This window comes from Tamandua tetradactyla, chromosome X, assembly GCF_023851605.1.
Source record: "Tamandua tetradactyla isolate mTamTet1 chromosome X, mTamTet1.pri, whole genome shotgun sequence".
Lineage (NCBI taxonomy): Eukaryota > Metazoa > Chordata > Mammalia > Pilosa > Myrmecophagidae > Tamandua > Tamandua tetradactyla.
In genome coordinates this window covers 79068585-79078827 of record NC_135353.1, presented here as the reverse complement: position 1 = coordinate 79078827, position 10243 = coordinate 79068585, and positions in this window count along the sequence as shown.

Below are 10243 nucleotides of genomic sequence, written 5' to 3'. Positions count from 1 at the left end.
GTCTTGCGGGAGGGAGAAATGATCGAGGTCCCTGCAAACAAGATTATGACATAAGGCTGGAGAGTTTATATACCCCTGAGGTAGGACAGTGAAAGTATATTGCTGGCATTTCCAGCTGAAAGAAAACTGTTTCTCATGGTCCTTACTAACAGCTATTGAGAAAAAAGCATTTGCTAGATCAGTAGCTGCATACCAGGTACCAGGGTATGTATTGATTTGCTCAAGTAATGATAACACATCCAGAACAGCAGCTACAATGGGAGTTACCACCTGGTTGAGCTTATAATAATCCACTGTCATCCTCCAAGACCCATCTGTTTTCTGCACAGACCAAATAGGAAAGTTGAAATGGGATGTGGTGGGAATTACCAGCTCTGCATCCTTCAAGTCCTTAAGAGTGGCAGTAATCTATGCAATCCCTTCAAGAATCTGGTATTGTTTCTGATGTACTATTTTGCTAGGTAGGAGCAGTTCTAGTGGCTTCTACTTGGCCTTTCCCACCATAATAGCCCTCCCTCCACAAGTTAGAGAGCCGATGTGGGGATTTTGCCAGTTGCTCAGTATGTTTATTCCAATTATGCATTCTGGAACTCAGAAAATAACTACAGAATGGGTCTGGGCGTCCACTGGACCCTCTGTGAGACAGACCTAAACTAAAACTCCATTGCTCACCTAGCCACCATAAGCCCCCACTCTGACTGGTGGACCAGAGTGATGTTTTGGGTCCCCTGGAATTAATGTCACTTCTGAACCAGTGTCTGATAATCCCTGAAATATCTGTCCATTTCCTTTTCCCCAATGCACAGTTACCCTGGTAAAAGACCATCGGTCTCTTTGGGGAAGGCTTGGACGAAGATTACAAGTATAAATTTGTGGCAGTGTAACCAGGTTCTCCCACAAAGGAACCTGGCCTCCCCTTCATTCTGTAAACTGTCTCAAGTCTGGAAATTGATTAAGGGGCCATGATTGTCTGTTTTTGTAATTCAAGTTAGACTTCTGTTCAATTGACCTAGAACTCTTTTGTTTATACAGCTTAAACCAAAGTTTAGTTGATTGTCTATCTATTGTACTTCTAGGTACCCCATAATTTATTAGCCAATGCCACAAGTCTCTGCGACTCAGATTATTTTGACTCCTGCTTTGAATCTGCTATCTGTTATGATAGCCACATCCACCTTGTCTTTGGCGATTAAGTGCTCCCATCTGGCTTCTGCCAACTCTGGATCCCATCATCCCCATTGTGTTTAAGGATTCCAGCTCAGAGACAGCAGTTCCCACAGTAATATCAGACCTACAGAGAAGTGTAACTACAGAGCTCTTCAGGGATGATGGCGCTAGTCTCACAAATTTATTTCTCACAGTTCTGGTAAAAGATGCATTCTCTGAACACTCCTGGTGTGTAAGAGCAGGCTTTGCATGCTAAATCCAAATCTAACATACCAGTCTATCTAAGCCCCTGGATCCCCTCTTCTACATTATACCAGGGCTGTTCTGGCATTTCAACCTCAGAAATGGCCACCTTTTGATCCACGTTTCAACCAATCATCCAAACAAATTTTCAATGCCTTTTCTAAATCCTCAAGCTATACCATTGAATGCAGAATTTCTGGTTAGTGGGCTCATATCAATAAATTCATCCTGATCCAACTTTATATTCCTCCCACCCATTATCCCATACCCTTAAAATCCATTTGACACATATTCCCCTGATTTCTGTCTACATAAATTGGAAAACTCACACAGTTCTTTGAAGTATAATATACCTCCTCATGTGTGGTACTTTGTACCTCACCTTTAGGGGCCTGTTGGGACTTTAGTCTACTTATAGCTCTGGAAGGAATAAAGAGTGGTGTGTGTCGGTCATGAAAAAGATTAGAAGTATCTTCCAAGCCATTTGCTTCAAAGCATTCATTTTCAGATTCATCTGGTGAAATATGATCAATTACTCTATGGCAATCCCTTCAGGTGGAGGTTGGGTGGCCAAATCCTAAGGGCAGGCTGGAGGTTGGGCAGCTATGCCCTCAGTGTAGACTATTACAGGGTTATCTAGAGAAGACTCAACATGACCTAAGGTTTCAACCTCTCCACTGACATCATTATCAAACCATATGTCACCATCCCATTTTTCAGGGTCCTACTTCTTTCCAATCAATGCTCTCACTTTAACTGCAGACACCATGCAAGATTGAGATTTCAGTTTATGTTGTAACGTTGCTACTCTAACAATAAGATTCTGAGTCTAATTTTCAGAGATCTCAACTCTATGGCTACAGGAAATAAGATTTTCCTTCAAGACACCCATAGAAACATTTACATCTGTCACACAGCGTGTAAGCTTATCATTTGAAGACTTAAGTCCATCCATTTCACTCATTAATGTATACAGTGTATCTAACAACAGCAAGCCAACATCTCTATACCTCCTTGTGGTAGTTTGATTCAGGTGTCAAGTTGGCTAGGTGAAGGTTCTCAGTTTATGGCTGTGGACATGACCCAATGGCATGTGAACCTCATCTGTTGTTGATTACATCTACAGTCAGCTAGGAGGCATGCCTGCTGCAATGAATGATGTTTGATTTAATTGGCTGGTGCTTAAATGAGAGACAACGTAGCACAGCCCAATCAGCTCAGCATACCTCATCTCAGCAGTTGCAGCTCAGCCCAGGCCTTTGGAGATGCAGAAAGAAATCACGCTTGGAAAAGTTGTTGGAACCCAGAGGCCTGGAGAGAAGGCCAGCAGAGATCACCCTGTGCCTTCCCACATAAGAAACAACCTCAGTTGAAAGTTAGCTGCTTTACCTTTGAAGAACTAGTGAAATGAATCCCCTTTTATTAAAAGCCAATCCATCTCTGTTGTGTTGCATTCTGGCAGCTAGCAAGCTAGAACACTCCTATTTTGACAAAACTCCACAAAGGTGTCAAAAACATTATCCCACAGAGCCTGACTTTGTACAAGTGAAGCAGTAGAAGAATCCAATGGTGATATTTCGACTATCTCTTTTGCCAACTCACCCCATGGATTGGCATATCATTCTGATTATGGGAATTGGAGTCCTTAGTGCCCTAACATACAGTCAAAGTATAAAACCAATAACAAAAACCCATTTTTAAGATTCTGTTTCTTAAGTACCACCCCACTCCTGGTACCAAGCTGTATTAGCTAGCATTCTCTAGAGAAACAGAATCAGCAGAAAATATCCAAAGGTATAAACTTTGTAAAATGTCTCATATAGCCATGGGAATGTAGAGTCCAAAATCCATAGAGGATTTTGTGAAGCTGATGACTGTGAGGAAGGGTCTGGATAAACTCCACAGGAGAGGCTCAATGGCCAAAGCTGGAAGAAGAGAGTGTCTCTTCTGAATCCTCCTTAAAAGCCTTCCAGTGCTAAGATTAAGTGTCACTCATTGCAGAAGACACTCCCCTTGGCTGATTACAAATGCAATCAGCTGTGGATGCAGTCACTGTGACCATGATTTAATTCTATGAAAGGTCTTCATAGCAATAGACAGACCAGTACTTGCCCAACCAGACAAACTGGGACCACCTCCTGGCCAAGTTAACACATGTACCGGACCATGACAACATATAAAATCCAAAAGGCAAAATGGTAGAAGAAAGTACTGCCTTTAAAATAATAACACTAAATGCTAGTGGATTAACCCCCGAATCAGAAGACATCGACTGGCAAAATGGATTAAAAAATGGGATCCATCTATATGCTTTCTACAGGAGACACATATGAGATACAAGGACAAATATGTTGAAAGTGAAAGGTTGGAAAAAAGATATTTCATGCAAACAACAATCAGAAAAGAGCAGGAGTAGCTACACTAATATCCAACAAATTAGACTTGAAATGTAAAACAATTAAAAGAGACAAAGAAGGACACTGGGTATTAATAAAAGGAACAATTAACAAGAAGACATAACAATCATAAATATTTATGCACTGAGCAAGAATGTCCTAAAATACATGAAGCAAATGCTGAAGACATTATAAAGAGAAATAGATGCATCTACCATAACAGTCAGAGATTCAATTCCCCATTCTCATCAATGGATAGAACATCTAGAGAGAAGATCTATAAAGAAACAGAATTTGAATAATTCAATAAATGAACTAGACTTAGCAGACTTTTATAGAACATTACACCCCACAATGGCAGGATACACCTTTTTCTCAAGTGTTTATGGACCATTTTCAAGGATAGACCATATGCTGAGTCACAGAGCAAGTCTCAATAAATTTTAAAAGATTGAAATCATACAAAACACTTTCTCAGATCATAATGGAATGAAGTTGGAAATCAGTAACAGGCAGAGGGTCAAAAAATTCAAAAATATACAGAGGTTCAACAACACACTCTTAAACAACCAGTAGGTTGAGAAAGAAATTACAAGAGGAATCAGTAAATATCTCGATACAAATGAAAATGAAAACACAACATATCAAAATTTATCAGATGCAGCAAAAGCAGTGCTTAGAGGGAAATTTATTGCCCTAAATGCCTATATCAAAAAAGAAGAAAGAGCAAAAATCAAGGAATTAACTGTTCACTTGGAAGAACTATAGAAAGAACAGCAAACTAACCACAAAGCAAGCAAAAGGAAAGAAATAATGAGGATTAGGGCAGAAATAAATGAAATTGAGAACATTAAAACAATCAAGAAAATCAACAAAACCAGAAGTTGGTTCTTTGAAAAAATCAATAAAATTGATAGACCCTTAGAAAATTTGACAAAGAGAAGAAAGAGGATGCAAATCAATAAAATCAGAAATGGAAGAGGAGACATAACTACTGACCTCACAGAAATAAAGGAGGTACTGAGAGAATACTATGAACAACTTTATGTTTATAAACTAGACAATGTAGATGAAATGGACAACTTCCTAGAAACCATGAACAGCCAACATTCACTTGAGAAGAAATAGATGACCTCAACAAACCAATCACAAGTAAAAATATTGAATCAGTCAGAAAAAAGCTCCCAGAAACAAAAGGACCAGGACCAGATGGTTTCACATGTGCATTCTACCAAGCATTCCAGAAAAAATTAGTACCAATCCTGCTCAAATTCTTCAAAAAAAAATTGAAGAGGAGGATAGGCTACCTACCTCATTCTATGAAACCAACATCACCCTCATACCAAAGCCAGACAAAGATATTACAAGAAAAGAAAATTACAGACCAATGTCTTTAATGAATACAGATGCAAAAATCCTCAGCAAAATTCTTGCAAATCAAATCCAACAGCACATTAATAGAATTATATATCATGACCAAGTAGGATTCATTCCAGGGACGCAAGGATGGTTCAACATAAGAAATCAATTAATGTAATACACCATGTTAACAAATCAAAGCAGAAAAAACCACATGATAATCTTGATTGATGCACAAAAGGCATTTGACAAAATTCAACATCCTTTCTTGTTGAAAATACTTCAAAGGATAGGAATAGAAGGGAACTTCCTCAACATGACAAAGGTAATATACAAAAAACCCACAGCTAACATTGTCCTCAATGGGGAAAGACTGAAAGTTTTCCCCCTAAGATCAGAAACAAGACAAAGATGTCCACTCTCACCATTGTTATTCAACATGTGTTAGAAGTTCTAGCCAGAGCAATTAGGCAAGAAAAAGAAATACAAGGCATCAAAATTGGAAAGGAAGAAGAAAAAATCTCACTGCTTGCAGATGACATGATACCATATGTCGAAAATCCTGAAAAATCCACAGCAAAACTACTAGAGCTAATAAATTAGTACTGCAAAGTGGCAGGTTACCAGGTTACTCAAAAATCTGTAGTGTTTCTATACACTAGTGATGAACAATCTGAGGAGGAAATCAAGAAAAAAAAATTCCATTTACAATTGCAAACAAAAGAAAAAACATTTAAGAATAAATTTAACTAAGGATACAAAAGACCAATACAAAGAAAACTATAAGAAATTGCTAAAGGAAATCACAGAAGACCTAAATAAATGGAAGAGCATACCGTGTTCATGGATTGGAAGACTAAATATAGTTATGATGTCAAGTCTATCTAAATTGATTTATAGATTTAATGCAATACAATTAAAATCCCAAAAACTTACTTTGCAGAAATAGAAAAACCAATAACCAAGTTTATCTGGAAGGGCAGAGTGTCCCTAAATAGCTAAAAATCTCTTGAGAAAGAAAAATGAAGTCAGAGGTCTCACATTACCTGACTTTAAGGCACATTACAAAACTACAATGGTCAAAATAGCATGGTACAGGCATAAAGATAGATATACTGACCAATGGAATGAAATAGGGTGTTCAGATATAGACCCTTTCATCTATGCACAATTGATCTTTGATAGGGCAGTCAAGCCAATCCACTTGGGATAGAGCAGTCTCTTCAATAAATAACGGGTGGAGAACTGGATATCCACATGCAAAAGAATGAAAAAGGATCCATATCCCACACCCTATACAAAAATTAACTCAGAATGGATCAAAGACCTAAATATTAGAGCTAAGACCATAAAATTTTTAGAAGAAAATGTAGGGAAATATCTTATAAAGCTTGTAATAGGATGTGGTTTCCTAGATCTTACACCAAAAGCATGAGCATTTGTGCCAGTTTGAAAAAGTTTATGCGCCCTAAAAAAAAACATGTTTTAATTCTAATCCCAGCTTGTGGGAGCAATGTTTTCTTTTAATCCCTTTTCAGTACTATTTGTTGGAAACCTTAATTAGATTTTCTCCATGGAGATATGACTCACTCAAGCGTGAGTGTTACTTTTGTGCATCAAAGAACTTCATCAAGAAAGAAAAAGACAGCCTACACAATGGGAGACAATATTTGGAAACAATATATCAGATAAAGGTCTAGTATCCAGACTATGTAAAGAGATTGCTCAACTCAACAACAAAAAGACAGACAACCCAATTACAAAATGGGCAAAAGACTTGAACAGACTCATCTCAGAAAAGGAAATACAAGTGGCCAAAAGGCACATGAAAAGATGTTCAACTTCCCTGGCTATTAGGGAAATGCAAATCAAAACCACAATGAGATATCATCTCACACCCACCAGAATGGCCATTATCAACAAAACAGAAAATGACAAGTGCTGGAGAGGATGTGGAGCAAGAGGCACACTTATCCACTGTTGGTGTGAATGTCAAATGGTACAACTGCTGTGGAAGACAGTTTGGTGGCTCCTCAGGAAGCTAAGTGTAGAATTGCCATATGACCCAGCAATACCATTGCTAGGTATCTACTCAAAGGACATGAGGGCTAGGACACAAACAGACATTTGCACACCAATGTTTATAGCAGCATTATTTACAATTGCAAAGAGATGGAAACAGCCAAAATGTCCATTAATGGATGAGTGGCTAAACAAGCTGTGGTATATACATATGATGGAATATTATGCAGCTGTAATACAAAATAAAGTTATGAAATATGTAACAACATGGATGGACCTTAAGGATATTGTGCTGAGTGAAATTAGCCAGAAACAAAAGGACAAATACTGTATGGTCTCATTGATATGAACTGACATTAGTGAATAAACTTGGAGAATTTCATTGGTAACAGAGACCATCAGGAGATAGAAGTAGGGTAAGATATTGGGTAATTGGAGCTGAAGGGATACAGATTGTGCAACAGAACTGATTGTAAGAACTCAGAAATGGATAGCACAATACTACCTAACTGTAATACAATTATTTTAGAACACTGAATGAAGCTGAATGTAAGAATGACAGAGGGAGGAGGGCTGGGGTTACAAATGAAATAAGAAAGAAAGATAGACAATAAAGATTGAGATGATATAATCTAGGATTGCCTAGAGTGTACAATGATAGTGATTAAATGTACAAATTAAAAAATGTTTTTGCATGAGGAAGAACAAAGGAATGGCAATATTGCAAGGTGTGGAAAATAGATGGTCATTCACATTTTAGAACTTCAACTTCTGTGTGAGACTAAAGCAAGAAATATTTATTTGGTACAAAATTTATATCTTGATTAGTGTATTTCCTAATTTAACATATATGGACAGTTTAATTGGACACCATAAGTACATGGAACCTTGAATAGGCATGGGATTTTGTAGGTTTGTCCAGGTTAGTGTGATGCCCCAATAAATCCCAAAGTGATTTGAACAGTAAATAATGAAGTATTTGCAAAATCCCCTTGAGAAAATGGGGAAAAAGGGGGAAAATTCAACTTCCCCATTTGGAGAATTCTTGATATTCTAGCAAGCAGTGGGGACAACAAAATGAATAGGCTGAGCCCTCAATCCTGGGGCTTGCCCCTATGAAACTTATTCTTGCAAAGGACAGGCTAAGTCTACTAAAAATTAGGCCTAAGTGTCACCCCCAGAGAACCTTGGCAAAATACTCAATTGTGTCGTTGTTCCTTAGTCATTAACGTAAACTAACAGTGCAAATATTTGTGTTTGTTCTTTGTTAAACCAGTTGTCAACACACAAAAAAGTATGTATATAAGAAAAATGTCAAGTATTTATCATCTGTGGGCATCAGGTCAAATGATACATTTATCAAAGAGTAAAGAAATCAATAGTATATAAGTATCCTTCACTCTTACATCTCTCAAAAAAGCTTTGTGATCAAACTTTTCCTGAAAAAATGTTACCTCTTTTAGTTTGTGTTACTTTTCTCCAATAAATATGTGGGTGTGATAATCTATAATACAAAATTTTAAACTTTTGACTTAAGCCAACCTTTGAACTTCTGTCTCTAACTGTCTCATGATAATTAAACATGAAATCAAAAGATTAAATGAAGAAAATAAATATTTAACTCCTAGGTAAATTTAGCAATGTATAGTCATATCCCACATTAATCAAGTAGAGTAGAAAATTAAATCATATGCCTTGTCCAAGATCACAGAGGAAACCCTGACAAAGCAGAATACATCTAGAAGAAGGACCATGGAAGTATCAGATAACTGAGCCAATGACACATTGATAGTCTTTATACTACCCTATGACTTTATGTTTTATATTTTCAGGTAGTGAGACTATAGTTCTAACTTTTAACTGTTTCTCTAATAAGTAGCACTGCACAGGTATAAACTGCATTGTTTCCAACCTATGTCATATCTCAAAAGGTGCCATGTTATCTGCTCAAAGGCACTGAAATAAAAGGAAAACACAAATAGATTACAAGTCATGTAGGTGTGAAGGGAAGAAATGAAACCACTGCCGCACTAGTATATGGATTTATGTTGCATTTTGCTGTCAAATCCAGTAAACACTACATCAAATTTGTAGCTGGGACTGTTTCTCATTATAACATTAACTTTCAGATTTTTGTCTCCAGAAAGTCTTTTCCACAGTTTATGAGGCTGGATAGACAAGAGTTATGCATAACCTCAGCAAAGCTAAAAGCATCACATTCACTGGTATGGATCAGTGGTCAAACAGTTAATTATCCTCAAAGCAAAAAAAAAAAGATGATTTTTTCCATTTGAAGATTTTTACCCTATCTACAGTAGATCTGGGGAATGCGCAACACTGTGTGTCAATTGGTTAAAAAATATTACAATCAACCTCTTACAAACAGATATTGCAAAGAATTATTACATTATTTTGGTTTATAATATTTCTAAAAGTCTTTACATGAATAGATACAGTTCAGTTAAGAACAAATTCAAAATCTTAAGGAGTATGAATTATTAAACATACATATATAATACTCGGATATTTCCTCAAAACATTAGGCTTAAAGAGAAGAGGGCATGATTTCTGTAAATAAATATAAAATTAAAAACACTGTCTTTTCTCTGAAGTATGAAACACCAGAAGCATAAGCTTAAAGGATTCTAATGCAGTATGAATCATTTAAGCATACAGAAACAAACTTCCCTACCTGTCAGGACTAGAGCAGAAGGTACTGCAGAAGATTGAGGGGGGGAAAGCAGAAGGTACTGCAGAAGGCTGAGGGGGGAAAGCAGAGAGATATGAAAGATATTTATTGCTCACCCCACTTAATTTCTAAGAAGCAGCCAAATAGAACTCTTCATAGCCCTATTCTTGGCTCTATGCCAATAAGGAATGCTGTGGTTTATATCAACATCCTTTGACTGATTGTGCACACACACAAGCACAAACCGTGTTTCACATAACAGAGGTGGAACAGATCTTTTACAAACTTAGGACTCAGCTTTACGCCTAAAAACAGTAATACTTTTTAAAATATATATTTCCTATAAAGTGCTTGTGTTTAGTTTAGT